General features: G+C 39.5%; 2 pseudogenes; both read left to right on the top strand.

Moving 5' to 3' along the window:
* The first annotated feature begins 210 nt into the window (after positions 1 to 210).
* Positions 211 to 630, top strand: LOC143852292 (glucose-1-phosphate adenylyltransferase small subunit, chloroplastic/amyloplastic pseudogene; annotated as a pseudogene).
* Positions 631 to 13,330: 12,700 nt separating this feature from the next.
* Positions 13,331 to 13,750, top strand: LOC143852291 (glucose-1-phosphate adenylyltransferase small subunit, chloroplastic/amyloplastic pseudogene; annotated as a pseudogene).
* The last annotated feature ends 507 nt before the right edge of the window (positions 13,751 to 14,257 follow it).

The raw sequence follows: 14,257 nt of genomic DNA, 5'->3' as shown, positions 1-14,257 counted from the left end.
AAGGTAGCTTTGTTTAAATCTGAGCCATTCTATTGGAGATCTCCAATTTTGAAAAGAGAAGATCATCATTTCCGGTTGGGATCCGTTTAATTTCGTCGGCTCCGGGCGAAAATTCAGAAAAGCTGAAAGAGAAGAAATCTCTGCAAATCCTCGGTCGATCTAATCAATACAGGTTCGATGATTTCTATTAGAATCAGAACATCAAGTAATATGGATGGATACAAGAATGATGGATTCGTAGAAGTTCTAGCTGTTCAGCAAAGCCCTGAGAATCCTAACTGGTTCCAGGGAACAGCTGATGCTGTAAGACAGTATTTGTGGTTATTTGAAGAACAAAATGTTATGGAATTCCTCGTTCTTGCTGGAGATCATTTATATCGAATGGAATATGAGAGGTTTATTCGAGTACATAGAGAAACTGATGCAGATATCACTGTGGTTGCTCTGCCAATGGATGAAAAACATGCCACTGCATTTGGTCTGATGAAAATCGATGAAGAAGGTCGCATAATTGAATTTGTAGAGAAACCAAAAGGGGAGCATTTCAAAGCAATGAAGGTTGATATTACCATTTTAGGCCTTGATGATGCGAGAGCAAAAGAAATACCTTATATCGCTAGTATGGGATAAGGAGAATAACACTCTGATTTGAAGGTCAAAGGTGATCCAAACAATCCGGATTCAGGTAAGTTTAATTTTGCCTTTGTTGTTCATGAATACCTTAGAATTTATATAATCTATTAAAGATTCCAAGTAAACCAATTTACCCACGGTGTGTATAATTTTATTAGCATTTTGATATCTTCTTCAATTCAGTTTCCAATAAAAGAAAATTGTGGTTAAAATGGTAATGCCTTAGGGTATAAATTCCAGTTATTGGTCATTGCTATTCAACCAAGATAACCGTGGCCAGTCATGTACATTTTAATGCATTTCTTAGTCATTAAGAGATTATGGTTGCTAATAATGTATGTTTGGTTGTTGTTTTATTCTTGTGTACCATCTTTTATTCATCTATTTGCATAAGGAAATGATATTAGTTGTGTCACATTTTTCAAATGGTATATAATTAGTTGATTTTATTTTTTTTGGGGGGAACATGGAATTTAGGATAATTTTTCTTTAGCTGCATGTTAAATGGTCCAGATGCAGCAGTTTTGAATTTAAAGTTTTTTGTTATCACTAGAACAGGTTGTTATGGTTGTCATTTATGTTGAAAATTTGTTTAGCCCTTGACATGTTTTTAATTGTCTATCCCCTTTCTCATTATGAAGGGGCGATGAAGGCGATAGCCCAAGCACATCTTTAGAGGGATTTACCCGATCGTGAGAGTCCCCCCTTCTTTCTTCTTTTCTTTTTATAAACTTGCATAGTCTTTAGAAACCTTTAGAATTTGTCCTTTCATTGCAAGGGCGATGAAGGAGTTATCCCAAGCCCATCTTTTAGGGTGATGTAAATATCATTTAATGTGTTTCTATAATCTGTTGGAAATTTAATATTTCTCTTTCATCTTATAGTTTTGAGTTAGATTCTGAAGATAAATGGATTATTCAGGTGTGATTATCTCAAAGCTTCTTATACTCATTCCTATTTATTTAAATAAATTGTTAATAGGAAGAAGGAGATCAGATGACTACTCTGTTCGATATTATCGACATGAGTACTGTCTGATCTCAAGGCGGGATTAGAAATATTATCATGTGTATTTGATATCAGATGATTACTTTGGCATCATCTGATTTCATTGGAGTCCCCGTATTGGGGTTTGTGGTTGGTTTTGAAGTGTTTGATATTGTTTTTACTTTATTAGGCTATCCAGCAGCTGGTCTTGACTAATTAATGTTGTTTATCATTTTATAATTGCTATAGATCGTGTATTGTTTTATTGAAAATTTTTCTTTGTTTAGTACTGATTCATTTTTATAAGAATAAAATGGAATTTGTGATTATCTGGTAGACTTTCCTTCTCTCTTTGATAGACTAACACAGTCTTTTAGATTTTTGTTAAATTCTTTAGATATTAAAATTCCCTCTCGTTGCAAGGGCGATGAAAGTGATAGCTCAAGCCCATCCTAGGAGACTTGCTCAGTCTTGCTAGCATTTTTCTTTATCCTACCTCTATGTCTAAGAGACTTATCCGGTCTCATTTTCTTGCTAAACCTCCTCTTTGTGCGTCGTTTGGTTTTGGGAGAACACCTTACTCGGCTTGGCATCATACCCCTACCCTTATGGGTATTGGGTTGAACATTTGTTGCACCCTAGGGCTAGGTAGCTGTCTGGCCTGGCTGGGTGTTTTACCTTTGCCAAATATACACAAGGTCTCTTTTTCCTTATTACTTGTGAGCTTTATCTTAGCTTGATAGTCCACTAGCATAGGAATCCGTCCTTAGTCTAGAGAGTCAGTCCTCTTGTTCAGGAATCAAATTCTATCATCATAGGGGTTAGGATTCTTTCCAACCTCTCATCAAATCATGTGATTTTTATCCGCTCCTGCAAGGTATAGGAAGCTGTCCAACCCTTGCAGAGCTGTGTTTCTGTTCTTTTTTCTCGCAAAGCATAGGATGCTGTCCAACCTTTGCGGGATATCAGGAGTCTATCCTCCCCTTATGATGATAGGATTTGTCCCCCTTGAGTCAAAAACACTTAAAAACAACAAAAACATCTGAAAAACAAAAAAAATTTAAAAATCTTGAGTCATTATGAGTAGTTAGGGAATTCTGTTTCCGAACTACGTTGGCTTGATCCCTTTCCACAGGGTACGTAGTGCAGCTTGGGATCCACGTCCCAAGTCCAGCCAAACCTTTAAAAATAAACATTTCAAACTTTCCAAAATTACAAAAATATTCAAAACCTTTTTCAAAAGGATCTTCCTCTAGAGTTAGGATTATGTCCTAGACATTTAGAGTGTTTTAGAGTTAGGAGTCTGTCCTGATTTGTTGATATGGTGTGTCCTGTCGTGTGAGTGTCCCTGGAGTTAGGAGGCCTCAAGTCGATCGGTTAGACACCTAGTCGAACCGATGGCTAGACTAGGAAGCATATAGTCAGCCCATGGTTTTCATTAGGCTGCACAGCCTAGATACACATAGGATGTAGGGCCCACCTGCATTAGCTTAAGGCTAATCAACTTGCATTAGTTAGAACATATAAAGAGTCCTAAAAATTACAATTCACCTGAACTTAAGCAATCGTACAAAAAAGCTTTAAAAATCAGTCGAGTCTAGGATAGCAGTTCTAGATGGTTAGGCATCGTAGTTTAGAATAGGGCATCGAACTACGTTGACTCCGATTCTTTCCGAGGCTGGGATACGTAGAGCAGCTGGGATGGACGGCCATCTTGGTCCGAGTCAGGTCGCATTAGAGTTAGGACTCATTTTGTCCAGTCAGGTATAGAGTTGATTTGTGTTGTATGTTTTTGCTGTGTTTTCTTACTTTCATGTACAGATCCTATACATTTAGCTGTAACATGCATGTGTTTGCACACCAGAACTTAGACACCTATTAGGCATGTCACTTATAACCTAGTTTTGCTTAGGTGACACATCTTTCATTTATTTTGTGTATGTGTTTAATTTTCATCTCTGAGACATGCATGATTGGGCAGACGTCTTCTCGGAGATATTAGTTCCCATTTCATATGACTTTCGCCCAAAACTCTTCAAAATTATTAAGTAAATGGCATTAGAGACCAGGTGTTTGCACTTGGGCGGATGAGGTGCTCTTTAGACCTTCCGAATTTGTAACCAGGCACGAATCCTATCTTTTTATAATCTCTGGTTATCCGTTGCAACAGAGCATAGTATGGGATCCTTGGCCCACTTCCTTGGATGGCGACTCTTCTTTGATTATGGTACGCCTCGAATCTGGGCTAGTCCCCGAATCGAGAGGTATCTCACCTTTTATATCGCCACTCATGCTGTGAGAGGCATTCTTCTTTCGAAAGTTCCTTGGTGGAGCTCTCCATTCACGTGGATGATCCATAGAGACCTTAGCGCGTGGGGCTCGTCCCTCACCGCCGCCTCTCTCTCGGATCAGGGTCCACAGGCTGGCGACTCTGCGGGGGATATCTCTTTCGAGATATTGCCTACTCTGTTAAAATGCCATTTGTTACTAATTTTGAAGAATTTTGGGCTAAAATCATTATAAATGGGAATTCAATCGCTTAGAATCCAGGGGCACCAGATGGGTGTTTAAAACAAGGGATTCACACACTGCACAGCATACATCATTTTATTTTTTTCTTTTCTCTCTTATTGATTTTCTTATTATTAGCTCCATGGGATAGATATAATGCGTACCTCATGGGATATCACTATCCAGATGGTGCTGTTGTATCTATTACCAAGCTATGCGCCAGTGCTGCAGTCGTAAACACTAGGCGTGCTTGTGTTTACAGCAGCCGATGAGCAATGAAGCATACTATGTATAACACTAGGCGTACTTGTGTTATACATTTTAAGTATGGATCATAAGCATAGTACCTGATATATTGAGTCCGGAGCTCTACTTTCATTTTACATATATTATGTACATGGATATATTTGTTGATTTAGTGAAACCCAATTAGGATCTGCATGTGCTTATATATATATATATTGCATTCATATAAGGACGAACGTGTGTTGCTTACACTTGTTGGAGCCTAGATTTATGAGCCATGTCCTATCCATAGATTATTGTAGCTCACCCTATGTGGCTACAGCGCGGTCCTAGTGCACTCACATGTCTGTCATGAGTCGAGACTCTCTCGACTCCACTAGATTAGAATTAGGGCTGGTGCCCCTGGTTAGGGTGTATATATGTATATATACCTATTTATTGATTATTAGATTAGGGCTTACTCCTTTGTAATGTTTCATATCTAATTCAATCAGTCATATCCGTTGAGATTTAGATTTGGTCGATGATTCTACTTGTCATCGTTATGATCATGATCATTTTTCTGATCTTTTGATCATAGATCTGATTCATACCTTGTATCATTGATCCATATTCCATATATTTAGATTATGGCCTACCTCTTAGTTAGGTTCTCCCTCATAATCTAATCAATTCTTTCTATTTTATCCATTCTGTGGATTATCATTAGATTATTGGTTCTTTATCCATGATCTATTCCTTGATCTATTTGTTTTAAAATTGATCCGTGTTGTTCATTATTAGATTAGGGTTTACCTCTTAGTTAGGTTTTCATTCCTAATCTAATCAATTATCTCTATCTATTCATTCTTTTAGATTATGATCAGATCGATGGCTTCTAATCATTATTCTTATGGTCACGATCTATCCTTAGATCTTTTGGTTGCAAATTCAAGCCATCTCTAAATGTCGTCATTCATGGTCAGTCCCTCACATCCCTCCGATGACCATATTCTGTTTTTCACTCATGAGCCTATCTTGCCACCATCATTTGAGTGCAAGTATCCTTGCTGGGAGTTCTATACTACAGAGATTATTCATATACCCTTGAGATGACTTGTAGGGTCCCTTTGTGTGGCCGTTATGCTGCCAATTTTTACCCAACACATTTTCAGTGTGATCGCCATCTTTTGGGATTGTTGATGAGTCATGTGTTTATCTTACCATAATCCTTCTTCCAATTGTTATGCTGTTGGTTCTTACCCAAGGGAGAGATGTGTTTGTATTATCTTTTGTTTCAACTTGTGTATAACATTCAACGAGATTGTCTCACACTAAAATTAGTGTTTGTCATTTCCATGACAGGAGTCAGACCTAATTGACTTCACCCATTTGTTGAACCAATTTCCTTTCATTTCACCCAACCAGGTCAACAGAACCTAACCAGGGTTGAACCCCCAATTATGGACATTATGGAGAGAGGAGTGCCACCCATTAAACTTTCAGTGTCAGTGCATTACTGAAGAAGAAGTGTCCTGTTTTGTTAGGTTTTTCTTTCGTTAAGTGTACACCAACTTTCTTCTCTCAAAGTTGGTAAGTCTTATTGTGTCAATGTTAAAAAAAAAGAAAAGTGTCACGTTTGTTAGTCGTGTTCATTCAGAGCCTGTTGTTTCCGTCCTTTGTCAAGTCTAATGTAGAGCCCATTGAGGCGCGTCGGAAAAAAAGAGAAAGAGAAAAAGAGTGTTACCGTTGTACATACAGTTTTCAATTCAATAAAGTTGTTGATTTCATATCTTTGATATTCTATGATTCACTCTTAGATCTAATGTTTAAAATAACTAAAGACACCCTTCTCGGATGAGAATGCAGACGAAATTCCCCTCGAGATCTGAAAGATGGTCAAACGAGAGGAAGAGCATCGAGCATAGCCACTCAAAGAAGAAATCAAAGCTGTTGATAGTGGTATCGAAATCCGAAACTCGGGAAAGATGGATTGGCAAAACTTTATCTCCCGATGAGAGCGAGGAATTGATAAACCTGTTTATAGGGGTTTGAGGTAGTCTTGCTTGATCCTATAAGGATAAACCAAGTGAACGCCCTGTTGTTGTGAAAAGCAAGACTCCTTCCGCTTTAGACATCAAGTCAGAAACTAAAATGCTCGAGAAATGAGCATCAGACATCCAGTCGAGCTGATGAGAAGACATTGAGAGATGACTTTCAAAAAAGAAAGTCATAGACTTGATCCCCATGAAGAGCATTTATGTTGTAAATCTTGGTGGGATTTGAAGTCATTGTATTCAGAGAGTGGGACAGTTCTTATATCCAAAGAAAGGAAATATTTAAGAGAAAGAAAGAGCACATCTAAAAGAAACAAGAGCTTGAGAAAGATAAGAAGGAGAAGGGAATGTGTCACTAAGACAACATCTTGGAAAAATCAAAGACCCAAGTGATGGAGTCTATGAGATAGATTGAATATCAGAATTGTCTCTAACATTTAGAGACTATCGAGAGCGGTATAATCTTGAGCATAAATTCAAGATATTCGAGAAGCGCATGAATTTAAGTAGAGCACTGTGGTTGAAGTCTTGCTTGCAAGAGTACTGCCAGGCTCCTCGAAAAAAAAAAAAAATTTTCAAAGTCTTGAACCTTATTCCTCAAAAGCTTGTACATCAAAACACCAGGAGGCCATCCTTGGACGTTTGAGCCTTTGTAGCCAAAATCCTAACGTTTAAAAAATCCTTTTGTGAGCCCTTTGAGCCAACATTTTAAAACCAAACAATTCTTTTAACTGCATTATAAACCAGGGGCATTTTATGCACCCGAACTACGCGGACCTGATCCCCAACTCTTCGGGGGTATGTAGGCAACCTGAATCAATTCAGGTTCGGTCAAACCTTTGGGATAAAAGCTAAATCATCCATCTTTCAAAATTTTGAAGCTAAAAAGCTAAACCATTCTTTGTTAAACCCCAGAGCGAACTACGCGGATCTGATCCTCCATTTTTGGGGTACGTAGGTAGTCTGGCAAGACCAGATTCGATCCAAATCGTTTGAACTTTTGATATCTAACCCTTTTGAACCCGAGCCTACCTATAAAGTTCTTCTGGTGAAACGAGCAAAGGTTCAAGGCAATTGAAAACAAAAACAGAAAGAAATGAAAAGAACGAGAGTCTGAAGACCTACTAGGTTGAAAACCCGAAAGGGCGGCCTAGAGTCATGCGTTCGCTAAAGTCAACAACCAAAAGGGTTGGCTTATGTGAAAGTGAGGGTAGTGGTCTGATGGGTTGAAAATTGAAGAGGCAATCCAGTTAGAGGCAAAGACTTCCCATAAAAAGTGAGCTGATAAGACATGGAAGGAGTTCATCGGTTATGAAGAACTCTGACGTTTGAATAGTGCGAGAATTTCAGGCAAAAGCTGAGCCAAATGGTTTGCTAGACCAGAAACTTGGAATGCAATAATCATGAGTTCCCACTAGAGGAAATTCGAAGAGATGGAGAAGCAATCACTACACATGGCAGGATCTTGGAATCCAAGTTGTGTCAGTGAGATTTACTTTGACACCTTTTTAAACTAGGGGCATTGAAACTGAGCAATCCAAAGGGGGTAATAACCATGACAAAAATCCTGATGGAGGAAATTAGTGCCTCTTGACATGGTTTTTGAAATTATTCTGAGAGCGGCTAGCCTTACCATTTAAAAATATACATCAGGTCTAAGGGTGAATCAACAGTGAGTCAAGTCCCTTGAATAATGTACATCTTATTTGATAGAGTCTTGGAAGTCTGTTCCTCATTCTTATCCATTTTCTTTTCAAGGTCCAAGTCGTCTGGCACTGGAAGAATGGGTGTATATCTTCCGAAAAAAAAAAATGAAAGATCCTGGTTTAGGTATCCTGTTCAGACAGGTTGAATATCTCAAGTTTCAAGCAGATGGTGGTGGAAAGAACGACCCTCAAATAGTGGTCAATGAAAGGAGAAGTCTTTGAGCTTAGCCATTATCCCATCTTTATTCCAAAGAAAGAACCTATGCAAACCCAAATTTTCTTACCTATCCTGGTTTTACTTTCCTTGGGACTCTTGTCATGGAAGTATAATACACTAGGGGCATCTTTTATGACTTCCGTCATAAAAGATATCAAGCACACAAAAGGCAATCAGTGTCAATGTCTTCAGTAAGTTGAGATAAGAGATGTACGAGTATATCTCGAACCAAGCTTCTAAACTCCTCAGACGAGTCCACTCTCCTGAAGAGTCAACCTACCAAGAAAATTAGTTTCCCCAGTGGAATCTAGAATTTGCTCCCCAGCCTTCAATCTCCAGCAGAATGCAGTTCTCTTGGTAAAAACAAAGAGAGAAGAGGTCGATACCCAAAATCTAACATGTTATCTGAGTCCGGTTTTCAGCAAAGAACTCGCACTCGCAATGGTTCTCGGCAAGAAACAATCAATTTCTCAGTGGAATCGATCAAAATTTTCGCATCTAAAAGCAAAATTATTGTTTGTACCTCCTAGCAGTTAGTATGGAGAACAGCCTTTCCATAGGTCCATCTAACTGCTATTCCGGTGAAAGCCTTTCCACAGGCCCGTCATACCTTTGATTCCTGTACTGTCTCATGTAGACTTCGGCTTGATCAAGGTATCCTCGACTTTTCGGTTCATTCACAACCAAGTCGATCCTGTGAGCCTTTGACTCATTCGCAGTCCAGCTCGTATCCTTGACCTTTCAGTTCATTCGCAATCAGGTCAATCCTTTGAGCCTTTGACTCATTCGCAGTCTAGCTCGTATCCTCGACTTTCTGGTTCATTCGCAACCGAGTCGATCTCTGAACTTTTTGACTTTCGCAGTCAAGTTTTTTCGGTTAATCTGTGACCGAATTAATCCTCTAACTTTTGACTTTGTCAGGTTATTACCTTTTTGGTTCATTCGCAACCAAGTCATCATTTCAACATTTTCGGTTCATTCGCTACCGGGTCAAATCTCGGCCTTTTGGTTCATTCGCAACCAAGCCAAAATCTTAGGCTTCCGACTCATTCGCAGTCAGGCCTATCTTCTAATTTCTTGACTCATTCGCAGTCAAGTTAATTTCTTTGACTTCGATTCGTTCGCAACCAAGTCATCATTCCGGTTTTTTTGGTTCATTCGCAACCGGGTCAAAATCTTAGACTCTTCGGCACGTTCGCTGCCAAGTTTCTCGCTGATTTCTTGATTCATTCGCAATCAAGCTAATCTCCCCGACTTGGACTCACTCGCAGTCGAGTCAATCTTCCAATTCTTAGCTCATTCGCAGCTAAAATCAAATTTCTGACTTTCTGGTTCATTCGCAACCAAGTCAATTATCCGGTCTCATAGTTCATTCGCAACTAGGCCAGTATCCCTGACTTTGGCTCCTTCGCAGTCAAGTCAACCCTTTGCTTTTCGGTTCGTTCGCAACCAAGCAAATTTCTGACCTTCTGACTCATTCGTAGTCAAGTCCGTTTTCACACGGCATTCAAGTTATTTAAGTCCGTTTTCACACTGCATTCAAGTCCATTTCCACACAGCATTCTAAGTCCATTTTCACATGGCATTCAAGTCCGTTTTCATACGGCATTCAAGGCATTCTAAGTCCATTTCCACATGGCATTCAAGTCCGTTTTCACACGGCATTCATGGCATTTAAGCCCATTTTCACATGGCATTCAAGTCCATTTCCACACAGCATTCTAAGTCCATTTTCACATGGCATTCAAGTCCGTTTTCACACGGCATTCAAGGCATTCTAGGTCCATTTCCACATGGCATTCAAGTCCGTTTTCACACGGCATTCATGGCATTTAAGCCCATTTTCACATGGCATTCAAGTCCATTTCCACACAGCATTCTAAGTCCATTTTCACATGGCATTCAAGTCCGTTTTCACACGGCATTCAAGGCATTATAAGTCCATTTCCACATGGCATTCAAGTCCGTTTTCACACGGCATTCATGGCATTTAAGCCCATTTTCACATGGCATTCAAGTCCATTTCCACACAGCATTCTAAGTCCATTTTCACATGGCATTCAAGTCCGTTTTCACACGGCATTCAAGGCATTCTAAGTCCATTTCCACATGGCATTCAAGTCCGTTTTCACACGGCATTCATGGCATTTAAGCCCATTTTCACATGGCATTTAAGTCCATTTTCACATGACATTCTAAGTCCGTTTTCACACGGCATTCAAGTCATTCAAAGACCGTTTTCACACGGCATCCAGATTCATTTTATCTTCAAATTTCAAGATCATTCACAATCAAATCTATCCTTTAATGTTTGGCAAGAGAGGCTATCTCGTCAATATGTACTGAGTTAAGAGTTGGAGAGAGGCTATCTCACCAGCGTTTGCAGAGTCCGAGTCCGGTGAAAAGCTATTTCACTCATTTACTTTGTGAATATCATTAAAAAAAAATCAAATTCTCCCTGAGAGCATTCACCCCGAGTGAAAATACCAAATTCTTCATGAGAGCATCCACTCCGAGTGAAAATACCATATTCTCCCTGAGAGTATTCACCCCGAGTGAAGAAACCGAATTATCCCAGAAAGCATTCGCTCCAAGCGTAAAATCAATTTGTCTATATTGAAAAAGCATTCGCTCTAAGCGTAAAACCAAAATTCTTCCTGAAATCATTCGCTCCAAGCGTAGAACCAAAATTCTTTCTGAAAGTATTCGCTCCAAGCGTAGAATCCAAATTCTTCCTGAAAACATTCGCTCCAAGCGTAAGATCAATTTTGTCTCCTAGAAAGCTTTCGCTCCAAGCGTAAGATCAATTTCTTCCTGAAAGCATTCGCTCAAAGCGTAAGATCGATTCATCTCTTTGAAAAGCATTCGCTCTAAGCGTAGAACCCAATTTTTCCTGAGAATTTTCATCCTGAACGTAAAATCAAATTTCTTCTTGCGATCATTCGCCCCGAGCATAGAAAAAAGCTAAAGTCTCTCTGAGAGCATCAAGCAAATAATCAAAATCCTTTTCATTCAAGACCCCTGAGGCATCCTTTCCATCTGAAGACCCCTGAGGCAACCCTTCCATTTCAAGACCCCTGAGGCAACCTTTCCAAATGAAGACCCCTGAGGCATCTCTTCCATTTAAAACCCCTGAGGCATCTCTTCCATTTAAAACCCCTGAAACATCCATTCCATTTTCAGCCCCCTGAAACATCTATTCCATATCACAACCAAAAGTCCAATATTCGCAAAATCATCTCCTTCATTCTTCCTTCTCTCCAATCAATTTTGGGCCAGTCAAAATGTGTTGTCTGTTCAGCTTTGACATTCGCGCGACAAGCACGCTCTGCCAAAGAGGGGCATCTGTAGACACCCCATTTTGACCGGGCCCTAAAACCCCAAAATTCAATAAAATTCTCGAAATTTGAGTTCCGAAATATCCGAAATCCCCAAAGAATTGAGCTCAAAAATGCAAAAGAACCTGAAAATGCCCGTTTGCAGATCATTGTTCAAACTTTTGTGGAGCCGGAATGATCCTGAACCCCGTCGATATCCCCCGTTCAATTGCCTTGATTCCTTTCTTTATGCCCCAAAAATCTAAAAAAAAAAGAAAAAATAGTCATCAATATACCTCATGGGGCTGTACGGGAGAAGAAAATGGGAGTCCTTGTTATTCACCCTGTTTTTACCCGGACCACCCTCTTGTGCATAAAGAGCTAACAAAATACACATGAGAGGGCTGTCCAGAGAGGGAATGGGGCCGAATATATCATTTCCCCTAGGATTCGTTCCTTACCCAGGCACCCCCTGATGGGTAATTAGTAGTTGAAAATTCACTTGAAGTGGCTGTCCTTGGGAACAATAGGGTATGAAAAATTTGTCATTTTTTAGTATAAAAAAAAGAAGAAGCAAAGCTCGTAAACAAAAAAGGGGGATGGATTTTTTTCTAAAAAAAATCGCAGAGAGGGAGAGAGAAAGAGAGCGAAAACCCATTTTCCAATCATCTTCTTCCTCGACCTAGCTCCGGCCGGATTCCGATCCAAGCGAGGACTCTTTCATTTTCGTTCAATCAGAGCGAGAGAGAGAGAGGAGCTAGGGTTCCTAAGCAAGGCTCATCTTCTCCGGGCGGCTAGTACGGGAACCAGATCAGAGCCAAGTTTCAGGAGGTGATCTGTGCAGAGCATGGCATAGATGCTGCATGGAGAAGAGGATTTTTCTCATTTTCGTTTGCAGAAAGAATAAGGGCGAAAATCCGAAACCTTATTTCCGATCCTTCTTCTCCGCTCAAGCTCCGGTTGAGCTCAGATCCTTTTCCTCTCTAGCTTCAGAACCTCTAAACCCTGGATCTGAACCTTACCGGAGCTCCGGCCGGCATCAACATCAACAGATCTAGACTCGGGTTTCTTCTCTGGTTCTGATGGCCGATCCTCCAACGGTGCCCGGCGATCCGTCCTCGCTTTTAAATCCGATCCTCTGCAAGCTCTGGCAACATCTGCAACATCCGATCATATCCTTCTTTCTTCTTCTTCTCCGATCTGAGTAAAATAGCTAAGAAAGAGAGCGAGAGATCTGTAGAGAAGAAAGTTGAGGAAAAGAAGGGGTTTGATTTAGGAGATTTGATTCAGATCAAGGGTTATAATAATGAAATTGCAAGGGGAGAAGAAGGAAGCACAATCGCTTTCTTTAAGAATTTCGGTCATTTATCTTCAGCTCCGGTGACTTCGCCGGAATCCGTTGACTCCGGCAATTTCACCTATACACCTTCCATCAATTCAAACCCTAGCTCTAATCATCTTAAACTCAAGGTAGCTTTGTTTAAATCTGAGCCATTCTATTGGAGATCTCCAATTTTGAAAAGAGAAGATCATCATTTCCGGTTGGGATCCGTTTAATTTCGTCGGCTCCGGGCGAAAATTCAGAAAAGCTGAAAGAGAAGAAATCTCTGCAAATCCTCGGTCGATCTAATCAATACAGGTTCGATGATTTCTATTAGAATCAGAACATCAAGTAATATGGATGGATACAAGAATGATGGATTCGTAGAAGTTCTAGCTGTTCAGCAAAGCCCTGAGAATCCTAACTGGTTCCAGGGAACAGTTGATGCTGTAAGACAGTATTTGTGGTTATTTGAAGAACAAAATGTTATGGAATTCCTCGTTCTTGCTGGAGATCATTTATATCGAATGGAATATGAGAGGTTTATTCGAGTACATAGAGAAACTGATGCAGATATCACTGTGGTTGCTCTGCCAATGGATGAAAAACATGCCACTGCATTTGGTCTGATGAAAATCGATGAAGAAGGTCGCATAATTGAATTTGTAGAGAAACCAAAAGGGGAGCATTTGAAAGCAATGAAGGTTGATATTACCATTTTAGGCCTTGATGATGCGAGAGCAAAAGAAATACCTTATATCGCTAGTATGGGATAAGGAGAATAACACTCTGATTTGAAGGTCAAAGGTGATCCAAACAATCCGGATTCAGGTAAGTTTAATTTTGCCTTTGTTGTTCATGAATACCTTAGAATTTATATAATCTATTAAAGATTCCAAGTAAACCAATTTACCCACGGTGTGTATAATTTTATTAGCATTTTGATATCTTCTCCAATTCAGTTTCCAATAAAAGAAAATTGTGGTTAAAATGGTAATGCCTTAGGGTATAAATTCCAGTTATTGGTCATTGCTATTCAACCAAGATAACCGTGGCCAGTCATGTACATTTTAATGCATTTCTTAGTCATTAAGAGATTATGGTTGCTAATAATGTATGTTTGGTTGTTGTTTTATTCTTGTGTACCTTCTTTTATTCATCTATTTGCATAAGGAAATGATATTAGTTGTGTCACATTTTTCAAATGGTATATAATTAGTTGATTTTATTTTTTTTGGGGGGAACATGGAATTTAGGATAATTTTTCTTTAGCTGCATGTTAA

The sequence above is a fragment of the Tasmannia lanceolata genome, unplaced genomic scaffold (genome assembly GCF_043159265.1).
Source record: "Tasmannia lanceolata isolate RefF3 unplaced genomic scaffold, GAP_Taslan_0.1 ptg000019l, whole genome shotgun sequence".
Lineage (NCBI taxonomy): Eukaryota > Viridiplantae > Streptophyta > Magnoliopsida > Canellales > Winteraceae > Tasmannia > Tasmannia lanceolata.
The sequence above is the reverse complement of the archived record's forward strand: the minus strand, read 5'-3'. Positions and strand labels throughout refer to the sequence as shown.